The following is a 14992-nucleotide window of genomic DNA, read 5'->3' on the forward strand; positions in this document are numbered from 1 at the left end:
TTGAACCGCCTTCCCCCCTCCCCTCTCCTCCCCTCGGAATTTCCCTTTCCCTTAGGCTTTGAGATTGTACTCGAAAAAGTGGCATAATATGCTACTAGCAGTGCTCCTATGTTTCTAAAATCATGTCAATTAATTAAGCTTATTTTTGTAAATTATGGTTAATTTTAGGTAAATATGCAGAAATTATACTTCAACCTTTTTCTCCAAATTTGGTAAAAATACCTCAATAACAATGCAACAAACAAGTAAATGAGAGAAACACTTACCCTATTTACATATAGTAACCTTTAGTGTGCATAATTCAGTCTCTGAAAACTATAAAAATTCAAAGAAAATACTAGCACACGGACGCTATCTTGGATGACAGAGCTACAGTAGTCAGTTATGCGCATGTCTTGGTCTTGTGGAAAAATCCTAAGTCATTACCTTTGGGAGCCAGGTCCCGTGAATGTGACAATAAGCGGACAAAAAATTGATTTTGTTACTTAAATTTGTTACTTAAATTTGCCCGTAACACTTATCTCGGGTCAAAAAAAAAAAATGTTTGCATGACAATTTCGCGCTGCAAAACTAGCCACAAGTGCAAATTATGCTAGCAGTGCTTTTTTCGGGAAAGTTATGCTCGTAATGACGAATTACGAAAAATCTATCAAACCCTCCTTGCCCTCCGTGAGGGGTATGGATATTTTCTGGAACTACACATTGCACGATAGTTTCTTTGAAAAATGATAACTCAAAATGAAGAGAAAGATTTCTTGTAACCGGCACACACTAGATAGGCTCAAGTTGCAAATTTCATCTGTCATTAATTTACATTTCCTCAGCATTTATCTTTTTGCCCTCTTCTTCTTTGTAACGAAGAATTTCACCTACTCTAACACCTTTTGAAAATGCACTGCTAATTATCACACAATTATTCATACCTGATACTACTTTCATAGAACTGGAGGTCACAAAAGAGGCGTATTTGTCGCAGACCCAGTGACAGCTATACGTCCCCTCATCAGCATAAGCAATGTTAAAAATGGTGATCATTGAAACTCTTTTCCATTTTGTTTTGGTTTCTTGAATTTCATACTTCTCACCGGATTTTAAGGTCTTCCGGCCGTTGTTAAAATGCCACTGTAGTGATTCGTTGCTGAAACAGCTGCGTGGGCTTTCTTCAGCCAGGCATTTGAAGCTGACGTTGTTTAAGCCTGTCACCGAAACATGGCGAGGAGAGATTTCAAATTGCGGTAATGGACTACACACACCTATATTCCAAAAAGTGAAAAATATTATAAACAAATAATATTTTTAAACAAACCATTGCTACGTTGCACTTGTGCAGCGTCAGTACAGCCCTATTTCCAGTCCCTCCCATACTGAGTCTTGAGTATTTGTGACAATATAAATATGGCAAATGGCAAATGGGGCATCACGATGATCATGCTTTTTTACTTTTCGATTGTAGCTGTACGTCTACTTTTCTCTTTTACGCCTTCTCTCCTATGCTCTTCAGTAACACGCCGTCCTTTATGACCTCTTAGCGATTGGATGAAAACAATCCTTTAGCGACCGTGGGGTGTTTTATATAGCACTCTTTTAGCTGATTGTGTCTGCTAAACAGGTTAAGAACGCAAGGGTGGCTCAATGGTAACAGCTCTCGCCTCCCACCCATGTGGCCTGTGCTCGATTTCCGAGGCTACACCATATGTCAGTTTATTTTGCTGTTGTCTCGCCCTTGCTCCAAGAGGTTTATCTCTTCTTACTTTCTCTCCTTTAAGACCAACATTTGCAACTTCCAATTTTATTATTGAGAAAGCGGGTGTTTATTAGAGATGGGCGTCTAATATAATTTTTACGGTGTAGAGGGGGCGTTCATTAGATAAGAGGCTTTTATTTAGAAGTGGGCGTTTGTTAGGTCATTAACGGTATATATGTATTTAGGTATTTACACCTACATCCTCTCAAATTTTGTCTTTTTTGGGGCTATCCCGCACCAATTTGAAAGATTGTTTTTAATTAGCTGGGAAAACAATAGGGATTGTCACATAACAATGCCCCTATCCCTGAAAACAATGAAGGTGCAAATTAAAAGGGATCAGTGAAATAAGAGGTTTAGAACGGTGCAGGTCTACTGCTCTTTTGGAGTCTTCTATGTAACAAGGTATTCCGTGTTCTATTTTTTGCTTGATCTTTTTCCTCACGCTTCGGGTCACTGCATTCGTAGGGGAATAGTTTCCACACATTTTTTGTCCACTTTTTAAGGTAGTTTTGTTTAGTGGTTTTTCGTATCTGGCCGGACAATTGCTCTTACCTAGAACACGTAATAGTATTTGGCAAGTATATCATTGATGTAGCTAGGATACATCTGCCTCAGGTGACCGACTGGCTTATCCTTTCAAATCATTTCACTCTGGATGTCTCGTATTAGTGGAACTTAGAAGCTGGTTTTTAAAACAGGAAGCACCCAATATTTAAGTCCATCTGGATGGGATGTCTGTTTATTGCAACAGGACAACCCCAACGTTATGTTTCTGGTACTCATTTATGAACCTGGATCTAGTTTTTCGAGGGCCGATTAGCGCCAACGGCTGATATTTCTTCTGTTTAAAAGCACTTTCACAGATAAGGTTTCTCTAATTTTTAGAGCATCCATGCATCAAATTGTCGAAAAAAAAAAAGAATTAAACTGAATTTGCTTTCTAGAGCTTTAACATCTGAAATTAAATTTTGCTCTAACCCGGTGGTTTTGAACAACCCGGCCCTGATTGAAAAAAGGGGTCTACGTAAGAGTTTAAACTGGTACAGCAATTTAGCTGGTTTTACTCACCCCGGTTTATTAGTGGCTTTATTTAAAGTAATAAGATCACTTACAATGATAATTCACATAAATTGACAGACTTTTGTTAGTCGACCATCCAGTAATGTTGTTCATTCCTATGCACTTATAATCCCCTTCGTTTTTTTCTTGGATATAACGATTTCGAAGAACAGAAGATAAGGTGTCCTGTCCAACCAGCTGCTCGTAGAGGTAAAAGCTTTCAGATCCGTTGATGATTAGTTTACGATCTGGATTGTACCAAGCAACACGAGGACGAGGCCATCCCTTAAAGGTACACTGAAGTTCCATTTCCGAATACCCATAATTCCAAGAAAAGAAAGACACTGGAGAATGTGTCTTAAATACTCTCTGAACTGGAACTGAAAAGCAATTTTTCGTCTTACTTTCCACGCTGATAAGTCATCCACTCACTTAATTTTAAGATACAGTGATCTCTTTCTTTTAAGTGAAAAAATCCTAAAACAAACTCGTTAATGCTTTACTGCAGTCCATAGGTTGATTTTAAATTAGGGACTCAGTAAAGTGCGTTTGTTAACGTTGAAGGTGATTCAGCCGGACGAAACTTCAACCGCTTTAATTTATGATAGTACTCCAACCGTAAGGGCTGACGTTACCATGCAATTAATTCTCCGTCAGCCACCTACGAGGTCTTCAGGGATCATTCATTATATAATGGTAATTGAACTGAGTGGAGTGCAATTTGGTCTGAAATCATACGCGTGATTTCGAAATCGAACGAGCGCGCAGCGCGAGTTCGATTTGAAATCACAAGTATGATTTCAGACCAAAATTGCACGACACGAAGTTCAATTACCACTTTATTACATCCATTTTGAAATCACTCATTTTTTTAAAATCTGCATTTATTGGAAGTTATTGGTCCAAAAGGCTGGTTCGTAAAAAGCGGAACCGGAAACGCGTTTACATGTACTTGCCATGTCAACAAAACAAAATGACAGATGTCACTTTACAAAAAACCCATTGGAGCGCAAAAACCTCATTCGTGCAAATGTTCAAGCAGTTCTAAAATCTTGTCGCTGCAAAAATAGTCTTCTTCAAAGTTTAATCCTCGTCGTCTGACTCAATAATATAAGCCCTTCGCTTCTTCTGCGGTTGTGGTTGAGGCATCGCGTTTTCTTGGGAGAAAAAATTGAAAGTACAGCCGGTGTAATTCTGCGATGATGCAGCAGTATTACCAGCACACGTCAACGCTGCCATGCGGTACTGAAACTGTGAGGGACAACTTGGCGGAAATCCTGCTAACCAGCAGCCTGAAAATCAGGATTCAGGAATTCTATGGCCTGGTGCATTTGACCTTGCTGTTGGGCGCGATTAATAGGAACCAGTGGTGCTCGTTGGTGTAGGACTGGCTGTTGGACTGTGTTTTGAATTGTTGGTGCCTTTGCAGCTGTACTGTTTTGATTGGAAACGTCGTTGGGACCGTTTTCATTTGGCACTACTTTAAATCCGCTAATTATGTGAGACAGTTCTTTCCGTTGATTCTCGTCTATTTCGTCGTAGTCGTCCAACGAAGATTCACGTGCATGGCCTGTTATTTCACAAATAACGTTGCGCGGCTGACCAGACTTTTTCAATTTGGACACCAACGTTTTTCTCATGCTGTGGTTGGTCAGTTTTTTGTTCGTCTTAAGACAGGAGGCCTTGGATTTCATGATGTTGCCGATGGTATTTTCGCCCATTCTAATTTTGGTGTACCAGATATCATTTGATTTGGGACGATTTATAACGCTCAGGTACAGTGGCCCTTTATCTTTCATTCCGTCGGGTCGCTTGGATAACCAAAGCTTGAAAAGGCGCACTGGATCAGTTTTTCCGCCATCGGTGGAATACATAGCTTGTGGTGTTGTTCTTCGCGATATTGTTAGACCACCGCTTCGTGTTTTAGTAGGACCTTCACGGAATTCTACAACTTCGCTGCAGTCTTCTTGTTGTCTTATAACGAAGTCCTCTACGTAGGCGTCATAGTGCTCCTGGCGACCTCTGAATCCAAGTTGCTCAGTCAAGTTTTTGAAGTTAACATTGGTCAGGACTTTTCCGTTAAAATCACCAAGCTGACCTTTTAGCCAGAGGGAAGACTCTTCCTCCGAAGTGAGAGGCTGAGATTTGTTTGGTCTTTTCCCCTTTCCTTGTTGTCGCAGAGAAATTGCCTTCGCGTGGAGGATTTCTTGTGAGTTGTGAAACTCCCTCGATCGTACGATGCTCAGTGGATAATTCTTCTCCTTTAAATACCTTTCAATGGCACTCTGCATGATTTTAAGGGATTCCGGCTCGTAATCATTTCCGTCCCTTTTTTTTACTTCGGCGTAGAACTTGCTCAGGATGTTGTCAAGCTCTTCCGGCGCCATTGTTTCTATGTTTACATTTTCTAGATGACGAGACTGGCACCAACTTTTGAATACATTCATCCACTGTTTTGTCGAGCGGGAGGTATTTTTGTTGACGGCAACAGCCTTGAGCTCTTCAATTTCTTCGCTTGAGATTTCAGGGAACCTTGTAGAATCAACATTTTGTACTTTCTGAGTTGGCTCTGGATTTGTCTCTTTGTTGCTGGACTCGGGATCGCACGCATCCGGAGCGGATGTGGAGGAAAAATTATCAAAATATTCGTCAAACTGGACACTGAATGTCGGAAACTCCCCTAAAAGTACTTCTTCAGCCTCAAGGAGCTCACTATCATCATTAAGAAACTGTAAGTAATTAAATTCGTCCATTTTTGCCTTTGTACAAAGAAAGTTTTGGCAACAAAAAACTTGCACAAAGTTTGCGACACAATATTGCCTTTATTTGTTTTTTGTTTTCCTGCAATTTGATTGGTTACTGTGAATGATCCTTGAAATCTGATTGGTTGTTTTGTTTAAGTGCTACTTTCTCATTGGTTGAAAAAAAGATGCGATTTAGAGCACAAAATAGTGCGATTCGTGAATAAATCACATCACTCTGAGCCAATCAGATTGCAAGGATCACCTGTGATTTCCAAATGGATGTAATAAACATGTAAAAAGAAGACCAAAAATTATCCATCATGATGTTTTTATATAAACCATGAAATACAAAAGAGGAAAAAGGAGAAAATGCTCACTAGCGTATTTTATAGAGAAACATCCACGTGACTGATTTACATCTGTCGAATAGCTTTGTAGTAAGTATAGACCTTTACTGGCATTGAGGTTTCTTTCAAGGCCCTGCCAGGTCAAATCTTGCACATTTCTACCAGTCTTAATCGAGCATTTTAGAGTCACTTTAGAGTCTTTCGGCGTTACTGTTCTCGTCTGAAAGGGGGGTTGACAAGTCTGGGCGGTTATTTCACAGTTCATGCCTCTTGTGGGTGACACGCCTATAGAAAAAAAAAGAAAAAGACTAAAAAGACTTACAGGAAGTATTTGTCTGTTTGCTTGTTTGTTTGTTTTTTCAAACATTTTTATGAACACACTTATCGAACATTCGCAGTCTTTCTTAAACAAACTTTCAGTCTCTAAGTACATTTCCTTAAGGGGGTGTGACTATCTAAGTAAACGTTACTAACCGAGGCCATGTATGATTGTTGCAGGTTGAGTCGACCGAGTGTAAAATCAGAGCACTACCAATACCAGTCAAAACAATGACTTACTATCTCTTAAGAAAACTAGTTAGGGAGGTTAAATCTCGCTGTTTATGCTGTATTTCCTCTCCATTTTTTGAAGAAAAATCACTATCTAGCCCATTTTGAAGTCATTTTGATGTTGCTGGAGTTAGCTTTTCCAACCTGTGACAAGCTGCTTCAAGACGAGAAAGCTTCAAGAACCCTTTGAGTGGTAGATTATCAAACTCAGAAAGAATTGTATGGAAAGCAATCACGAAGAATACAAGGATGTCAAATAGATTAGCAAACACGAATTACGGGTTAGTTGCAGGATAACATACTATTAGCTAATAAAGAAATGGCATAGCCAAATTTACACATTACACTTACAGCGGGGCAAAAATTGTAGATCTCTCATATTAGAGATGAAGCGAAAACTGTGTGACTCTCATTCGCTCAATTGTACGCGCCCTCGATCTTCTCGACAGGGAATGCCGCCCAAAAGCCACACAAGTTTTTGTTCATTGTTTTGCTTCCTAATTACCCCCTATGCCTGAATGACTGCGTCCCAGTATAAACGGCCGTCTCTTTCAATAGTTTAAGAGACAAACCCTAACCTATTTACGCCCTCAACTTTTTTTCCAAAGCTATAACATAACTGAGGAATCCGTTTTGTTATTGTACTGTATTAGCTTACATCCACTGGTCGTGACTTTAAATCTTATGTTGGAGGAGAAGAAGAAACGACCAAATAATAAGAGGGAGGATGAAGGAAAAACCTACAAAATAGGGGAGAGGGAATTCGTAATCTAGAAAGAGTGAAGGGCAAAAATCAGTAATGATAGATTGTATACGATACACGACTCGCATTGGGATACAACTTTACTTTGAATTTAAATTGGATTGTTTATATTATTTTCAAATGTTTTCTCAGAAGAGTTTGCTCTTAGTGACTGTGGAACATTGCCCTATGTAAATTCTCTCTTCTATCCCGGAGGGTGGTATGAAGAGAAATGCGCGTATGATAAAGTGTTTGTTGGTTTGGTTTGAAGTGAGTACGCACATTTAGGGTTACTTCTATTTTTTTCCTCTGCTGGGATATGCGTACCTAGAAAAACGTTTTTCTGGCTCAGATATTTCAGCAATAAATTTTATATGCGGTTAATTATTAAGTTCAATGAATAAGGGGATGTTCAAACTTGGTACCCGAGAACTAGACTGTGCTGAGCTACCTGCACAAAATGGCATTGTTCACACCTTGGGTACCCTATATCATTGTGTACATATTTGCTCAGTTTCGCTCATATTTGCTCAGTTTCGCCCATATTTACTCAGTTTCGCCCTGTCAGACGTCATTGGAAAAGGAGTGTAGCAGAGGATACAAAACAGTACTTTGTCTCGGAGCGAAAGAAAAGATGTGGACCTGGTGCATGACCATTAGTTCCCGAGAACTAGGTCACGACCATGTCCGCCGTGGACACTGGCACCCTGCCCGAATTCTTAGCGTGGGTATATGAAAAAAAAGAGTGTGATCACGTTAGTGCTCCGAGAGTACCGTGCTCAGACACAGTTTCCGAACACCATCTCTTAACGCCGCTAATTCTACTATCTTTACTCGACAACACGTTTTAACTAGTATTCAACTTGAGTCCAGTTGAAACTGCAGTAGAGAAGGGCATCACTCTCAAACAGAATCAGTTTAAGGAGTTAAACCTTAGGGCCAGAATGATGTAAGTGGGCTGGTTGATACGACTGATGCCCGAGGCGACCGAGGCAACAATGGTGATAGGAAAGTTACTTGGTCGTTGTAATGTACCTGCATCGGCGGATCCAGACCTTCAGATAAGGGGGGGGAGCGGTCATCCAGACCCTGAGATAAGGGGGATGGGGCGGTCTAAAAAAATTTTTTTTCGGCCCTTCGGGCCACAGTTTGGTCCAAAAATAAGGGGGGGGCGGGCCCCCCGGGCCCCTCCTCTGGATCTGCACTGGTCTGTAAAGACATTTGGATGCATCCAAGTTAAAGGACCTTCCAGGTACCATGATTTCTTTTAAAACAAGGGACAACCAAAAGCCGAAAAGCCTCTGTAGAAATTTCTATATGTACCCATCCCACATTAGTCACCTGCTCTGATGAGAACCAGTTACTTGCCATCGGCAGCCTTGCTCAGTATCGCTTAGTGACTAGTACGTAAGTACAGCCGACACATGACGCTCCGCCACTAAGAATGTCTTCAAAACATTTTCCAATAGAGAGAAGAAGTCGTTACGTCACGCTGCCATGGTAGCAACCTTTCTAGATCTCAACAAAAACCGTCCCGGTCCTGCCAATATAGCAGAAAAAACGAAAAAAATGGAAAAGAATGACTTTCCGGTGCCTGATTGCACTCAGGAACAAAACTGTAGCCCACAGTTTTCTTCTATGGTTCGTCAATGCAAATGACCGTCTATGTCAAGAACAATAGTTGAGATACAGAAATTTTGCTACCATGGTAACTTGAGTTCATTCTCCTCTCTATTTCTCTGAGTTTCTCTGAGTCGCAGATCGTCAAGAAGCAGTAGGCATGCGAGATAATCCTTCTTTGTGTACTCTTGCCCGGCAGATCTTTTAAATTTGGCTGTTTCGTCATTTCAAATATCGCAACCATTTTTGCGTGCACCATGCAACTGACCTCTTTTGCCCAATAACTGTTACTAATTGGACAATTGACGTAATTCTTCGAGAACTTAAACCCATTCTCTGTTTGTCAGTATCATTTCGTTTTGTTTTATGATGTATTGTAAATGAGAGGTCGGCTATACACATTCGGACAAGACCATTTTACAATAATTTCAAGTTCCAACTCGACATAGGCCGCTAGATCGTTCATTATGTGGCCGGCTAAACTATTTGGGCTGTTTCTTTAAACGGAGTTTTGCCATTCAATAACAAAACCGCGTTCTAAGACATTTTCAGCTTGCCCAAGGCTTTTATCTAAACACCATGCAATTTCTTGAAAGCATACAGACTAGACAAGAAAGCATTTATTTTCTTAAAGTAAACCAGAGGATAGATAGATAGACCTCAGTCCAAGATAGACTTTGTTTAAATGTTTAGCTAAACCATTTATAATTTGGCTATGTAATTTCTTTATTAGTTATCGGCTATCCAACAACTGACCCCTAGACTATCTTTGTACTTGCTTGGATTGATTCGACTTCTTGTGTCTAAAGAGAAAGGCTTGAAGGGAAACAATTTAACTGACACTTATAAAGTATACAGGAATTGCTTACTTCAGGTTACTTACAAAGATAACGTACCTTGAATCCACAGAATCGTCAAGGAACAAAACATATAGAAGTTAAGGATACAAAGTTTGAAATCTTTTTGCACGCAGTATTTCTTCATGTCTGCTGTCCCATTCGTTCGTGAGCGACAAGCATGTGTTTTGGTGTTGATAATCAGCTTTCGCAATTATTTCAATGCACTGCGTTTCTTCATAAAACCTAATGATAATTAATGTCATGATAATCAATGTGAGATACTGTAAAAACCCGCGTGTAAGATCCTCTAGTGGTTTAAGAACCTGCTGGTAGAAACTTGCCACTCTAATGCCCAAAAATATAAGAATCAAAAGCCAAGCAAAATCAAGCAGGTTCTTATATGTGGGTTAAAGTTGAATTATGATAAACATTTTAGCTAAGGAGTTTGACTTTGAGATTGCAAACTGGTATTACAAGACAATACTGTACGCACCAATGTAATTACAAAGTATTACTGTAATTCCCACAACAAAAACAGGTTATAAAGTAAATATTGTAATATTGTCTCCATGGCCCTTACATAAAAGAAGTTTCCAATGTAGAAGTGTGAATAATGGCCAATTTCAAATTTCTACTCATAGAAATTTATAACCTATTTAGCCTAAACTGCTAATATTGATAACTACCCCCAAAATACAAGAACCTCTTTTGGCAGATTTCAAGAAATATAGGTTCGTACACGCGAGTTTTTACTGTATTTCAGCACAATATTTTCAGAACTCTGTTTAGAAGAGCTGTTTCGATTAACAGTTTTTGTTTGGAGGGACCGTGTTTCACTTTTTTAGCTTTGGTATTCCTAACTCGGGAATTATTTAAACCGGGGGGGGGGGGAAGGTACTCAAATACGTTTTGTACGGGGAGGCTCTGTTACGCCGCAAAATGTAACAATTGACGCAAAATGTAACATTAACGCGAAATGTAACAACTTTTGACGCGAAATGTAACATTAACCCGAAATGTAACAAGTTTTGACGCAAAATGTAACATCTTTTTAACGCGAAGTGTAACAACTTTTTGACGCAAAATGAAACAATATTTTTAACGCGAAATGTAACAAGCAAAATGTTACAGCCTTGAACATGAGCCTTGGAGATGAAGTGTAAACTGTCTGGTGGTTACAAAAACAGTATATTCATAAAGTTTTCTTATAATGTCAAATAAACTTACAAAAGGTCGTAAAACAGGTGATAAAGTTATAACCTTGGAATAGCAGTATGGACAATTACCACAACGCTAACTTATTAAACATAACGTATGGAAAATATCCCAAGCTATGCGAAAAGAATATGACTAGAAAACAATAACACCGTAGGAAACACGCACCAATCAGCAATTGAAATGCAAGTTAAAAGTAAAAGTAAAAGTTAAGAAAGGTAATCTTTCAAAAGAAAATTTGGAACGTAGTCAATAAGATAGATATGAAATTTCTCATTTCTTACCGGACTTCCAGCGAATGTGAGAAATTTTTGATACCAACCCAGTCCTGCTACCGTAAAACTTAACCATGCCAACGCCCATTTAACACTGTTGATTATCTCACATAGTCGGATGACTGCTCCGCTACACCTGCGTTTTAGGGAAAAGGGGCGGAGGTGGGTAGAAACAGACAGCGTCGGATAAAAACAGAAAGCGTCTTCACTCGATGAAAGTGTGAAAAGAATAATCAGTAATCGATACTCGCCTCGATTTCATACGGGCTCAACTCCCTAGAGGGAGTATGCTAAAAATGTACCATCCTAACCCATCTAATACGTCCTGGATATAGTAACGCCAAGTAGCGTCACACATATGTACAGAAAGATATACTAAACAACAATTGACCACTCCAGAAAATACCATAACATACCATAAGGTTCTTTGTTCGACACCCCTAAATTTTGCATAAGCATTGTTTTCAGTTTCGCTTGGAGCCATTTTAACTCCCAAGAGAAACTGAAAACAATGCTTATGCAAAATTTGGGGGTGACGAACAAAGAACATTAGGGTATGTTATGGTATTTTCTGGAGTGGTCAATTCGTTCGACTGTTTCCGGATTTAGTTATTATTATCGAAAAACGTTTTGTAAGTTTATTTCACATTATAAAAAAACTTTATAAATAAACTGTTTTTATAACCACCAGACAATTTACACTTTATCTCCAAGGCTCATGTCCAAGTTTCTCAGTTATTTCAAGGCTGTAAGATTTTGCTTGTTACATTTCGCGTTAAAAATATTGTTTCATTTTGCGTCAAAAAGTTGTTACATTTCGCGTTAAAAAGTTGTTACAGTTTGCGTCAAAACTTGTTACATTTCGGGTTAATGTTACATTTCGCGTTAATGTTACATTTTACGTCAATTGTTACATTTTGCGGCGTAACAGGCTCCGCCCCAAGATCCAACCCTTTACCTTCCTATATAGTATTTATAACAGAAAATGTACCCCTTTCATATACTTTCTATTGACTTAAGGTACCCCTTTCATATACCTAATTAGAAATTTGCATACCTTTTACTGCTGTAATTGCACTATTTTTAAAACGCCAGTGAATAAATCACAAAACCCGAACGTTTTCACGGCCACAAAATGCATCTGTTAGCCCTTTTGGACCCGCTTTTTACCGACCGAAATCACCCCTACCCTTTCATATACTTCAACAAGTGAAATCCCTACCCTTTCACATCACTGACCTGAATCCTGAGAAAGGTACCCATTTCGGGCGGAGCCTCTCTGTATAGACCATTATAGGGAGTACCTCCCCTCGGGATCAAACCGCAACAAGTACTCACTTGTAATGGGACGAGGATGCACTTAGGTACGTTAGAATAAAATGACCCCTTAAATGTCACACATTTAGGAGTCATTTTGAAGGCGTTTTGGGCTGATTTTGTTGTTCTGTCCCAAGGTTAAGACAGAACAGCAAAACCAATCCAGATCGCTTCAAACGACACAGGAATACAAAATACAGCAAAGGTAGTGGCACTGCAGTGGTGGTGGAGGGGGGGGGGGGGGGGTCAAAAGGTTTTCGGTGAGCGAAGCTAACCGAGAAGGAGTCCACCGCTCGGCTCGTGATTTTTTTCATTTTCATTTTTCTTTTCTTTGTTCTTTAACTGTTTCACCCCTTTTTATGCTTTTCTCCCTGACTACGGAGGCTGATTCCAGGCTACACCGCCCATTTCATATTGGAACCTTTCTCCCTTCCTGGGTTAAACAAGTTGTTTTCTTGGAAACATATTCCGGTTGAAATTGAAATTAGAGGCAGGCTGCTAAAATTTACAGACAGTAATTGCCATCTGTCAACTTCATAGTGCCTTGCGCTTGAAAGATCAGTCAAAATAAATACAAATCCATTAAAAACATCTCCTTCTCAGTGATCAGGTTGAACGATCAACTGGGCTATCAATATATCAAAGCGGCACTGAAATAATCCACTTTCCGTCTACTACCACAGACGAACAATGACGTTAGTTAAAACAGTTTTCTCCCTCATTTGACATTTGCCAAAATTAGCCCTATATTTATACGCAGGTTTTAGCAACCAGCTGCTTTGCTCGTTTAACGATGAAGGTTTCAACTCATCTTGAGGAACTTGTTTCATCGGTATAAAGAACAGGAACTCCATTTGTATTTGGAGCCCTTTTATGCGGTGTTTGGTGCCCGCTAGGTAGCCCCAAGATACAGGAGCACCCAACAACCGAATGTTTCCAAATACGCCAGAAGTGCCTTAAATGGTTTTTTCTATTCTTTAGAAGCCTGTTTGGTTAATTTGGAGTTGCCATAAAAACTATTTATCTGTTCGGATGTTTTAGGGGAACTTTGGTTGCCACGAAAGTCTTAGGTGGCTTTTACGTCTCATCGGAAAGAGTTAGCTTTGCTTTCATTAGAAAATTATAGGGGACGTTTTGTCTTTATACCGAAATTTTTAGGAGACCTTTTTTAACAATAATAGCAATATCTTGGTATCAAAATGTGAATAACACAACCTCCAAAATCCTAGTTAAGCTATTAGAAAACCTCCGAATCTTTAAGACAAACGGAACTGTTATCCAAAACTTTTCAGCTTTTCTCAAGCTTTAGATATTTCAAGGTAATATTTCAGGGGCACCCAACGGGAATATGGTCCAAAACCTCTTAAACATAGCATTGTTAAACGTATTTCAGTATTTTAACGCTAGGTATAGGCATATTTTTATCCCCTAAAAATTTTTCATCTGTTCGGATTTCCTAGCTGAAAGTCTAGTGATCTGAAAATTATAGGGGTCAAAAATTACCTTTTCGAAAATTTCAGCCAGAAAAAAGGCTTCCGAAAGCTCTAGGTGACCTTTTTAGGGTAAAAATCCGTTAAAAATGGGCAATTATTAATCCTTTTTTAGATGTTCGAAAATCCTAGGAGAGGCAGGCAAGCAAGAAATTTTACAACAAATGTTCCGAAAATTCTAGATCTCAAATCGTCCTCCGAACAGATATTTTCCGAAAATTGACGTTGGGTGCCCCTGATATTTGCTCCTTTGAACAGTTATTTTACAGAAAAAAGTCGCTGGGTGCCCATGAAGACAACTACATCGAGTTCATGTATTTATACTGTATTGAGAAAGTGTCATTCTCAATAATCGTCAAAATATTCTCACGTCTTCTTGTCTTGTTTCTTTAATAATAAAGACAGTCAATTCAGATTTAAATTTCTTTTAGCTTAAAGCTTCAACAAATTGAAAGCATGCCATGGGCTACTCGAACGGTTCTTGTCCTGCCTGCTAAGGCTACCCTAACTACCCTCAGCTCCGCGAGTTGATTTGCTTCCGCTGCAAGGTGAGTTCACCGGATTTTAAAGATAGTTCGCATAGAAATGGTTGAATGAGAGTTTTCAGAGGAGAAGTCCTTAATTGCTTAATCGTGGGAGACTGTGTCTTAGGTACCGGCTTGACCACATAAACAGAACCTACAGTGGCCCCTCACTACAGTATTTTATCGAAGCTCACATTTGGTTTATATTTTCCAAACGGAATTTAATTTGACTACTTCGGCGCTACCCCAATTATCGGTAAAGGAAGATCTTTCTTACAAGTAGTTACAATTTAACCCTGCCAGGCAGCCATTTACACATGTTTGTTACACATAAAAGCAATAAAAATAACAAAAATAATGTTTCGTTTACCTACCAACAGAATCAACTCCGAGGTTAATAGACCGACAGCTAGCGGAGTTTACGCTGTAATTGGTCGCAAATGGCCCGGTTTATGAATGATCCACCGTGTTATTTGCGTTCGGGCAGAAAACGTCATCTAGCTGCAGCAGAGATGATTATCATT

The 14992-nt window shown here is 39.4% G+C and overlaps 1 protein-coding gene and 1 pseudogene across 1 annotated transcript in view; both read right to left on the minus strand.

Annotated features, from left to right (window-relative positions):
• Positions 1 to 14992, minus strand: part of LOC140949438 (protein O-mannosyl-transferase TMTC4-like) — a 222456-nt gene that overhangs the window by 188863 nt on the left and 18601 nt on the right. The gene's annotated exons all lie outside the window — the stretch shown is intronic.
• On the minus strand, positions 3867 to 5617 carry LOC140950592 (uncharacterized protein KIAA1958-like; annotated as a pseudogene).

The sequence above is a fragment of the Porites lutea genome, chromosome 10, assembly GCF_958299795.1.
Source record: "Porites lutea chromosome 10, jaPorLute2.1, whole genome shotgun sequence".
NCBI lineage: Eukaryota > Metazoa > Cnidaria > Anthozoa > Scleractinia > Poritidae > Porites > Porites lutea.